The 1450-nt window shown below is 45.0% G+C and overlaps 1 protein-coding gene across 1 annotated transcript in view; it reads right to left on the bottom strand.

Moving 5' to 3' along the window:
* Positions 1–782: 782 nt before the first annotated feature.
* LOC119340451 (inositol polyphosphate multikinase IPK2-like) overlaps positions 783–1450 on the bottom strand; it is a 2343-nt gene continuing 1675 nt past the window's right edge. Inside the window, exon 2 of the mRNA XM_037612361.1 lies at positions 783–1148. The gene's annotated coding sequence lies outside the window, so the exon portion shown is untranslated. The remainder of the gene's footprint in view (positions 1149–1450) is intronic.

The following is a 1450-nucleotide window of genomic DNA, read 5'->3' on the forward strand; positions in this document are numbered from 1 at the left end:
GGGGGGCTCCTTTCGACGATGGGATTGGATGGTGATGGTAGGTTGTGCTTGGGCTCCCAGGGACGGTGAAGACACTGCCTCCCGTACCGGATATGATGGCCTCTTTCTCTGCTCCAGGCGCCTGATCGCGGATGAGGGCTCTAATGACTCCAGGCCATGCTCCATTGTTTCATTTGTTGTTTGCTTGGTGTAATCCGGGTTGTGTTGCTGTCATGCAACACAGTGCATCCTGCCTATCTCTTTTTTCATTTCGTTTTCTTCTTGTCTTTCGTCTGGTGTTGTTGTTGTCTGTAGGGCGTTATTAATGTAACGCCGGGCCGTAGGCCTTTTGTCTAAAAAAAAGCTTGAGGACCAAATGTGCACTTTTCTCAATTGGAGGCGTATACTTCGGATACTTCACAACTCTCAAATTCGTGTCAGTAACGTGAGTACGACAGGTCGGCAGCGCGCATATGCTCTCATGGTCCCGAGCTGAATCTGCCGCAGTTGGTGGTAGTGCGCAAGTGTGCAAAAGATATGTCCCGTTTACATGGCCCCCGGGGTGTGACACTGACAGGAATCATTTCCGTGGCTTTGTGGTACAAGCACAGTCAGCGTTGCTCTCTTTACAATCGTTTTGTTTACTACCCGCCACTCATATTGCTTGTCTTTCAAAAAACCACTCATATTGCTCAACCAGCATGCTGTCTTCCCACGGCTATTGATAATCCAAATCGGATAAACTTCCCGTTTGCAATGGTTAGATTCAGAAAGGTGCTGTGATGCTTTTGTTGCCGTTGATCGCATTGGTAGTTTGGTAACATATCTTTTTTCTCTCTCTTTTTCCCCCTATCAAAGTATCAATAAATTGACTATGTGCTTCCTCCATGCCGCTGTTGTGTCTTTTCCCAAAGGGAGAGAAAAACCTCAGGCCTCTGCATACAGTCATTATATCACCTCGACATTTTCAACATTCAATGCAAGTAAACAGGGGCCAAAAAAGCCAACCGAAAACAAATACTCATGTTTCTACAATCTTATTAATGAACCCCCATCCAAAATGGTTGAACATAGCCTAGGCGACCATCTCCCAAAGCCGTGCACTTCAGTACCCTCTGCAAGCTGAAGGACCATGGAACAATCCAACTAGTAGTGACTCGATATATTACCTGCAAACATTATGGAACTTCCGTTAGATTAAAAACAGAATCATTTCGGCAGTTTCATACTCGCATAATAAGGGCATACTCCTATGCGGATTTGTGCTTTAAGGCTAGTAGGATGAAGAACCCACCAACCAATATCAGAACATATTCTATAGTCGTGGGTGGTGGCAAAATAACAGAGCAGTGTAGCAAAAGGGCAATCAACTTCTTGAGCTCTTTGGTTTGAGGATCCAATGTTCGTGACAGTGTGATGTTGTAAAGGCCAGATGTAACCGGTATCAACTTGATATCAATAATACATCACA

This window comes from Triticum dicoccoides, chromosome 7B (genome assembly GCF_002162155.2).
Source record: "Triticum dicoccoides isolate Atlit2015 ecotype Zavitan chromosome 7B, WEW_v2.0, whole genome shotgun sequence".
NCBI lineage: Eukaryota > Viridiplantae > Streptophyta > Magnoliopsida > Poales > Poaceae > Triticum > Triticum dicoccoides.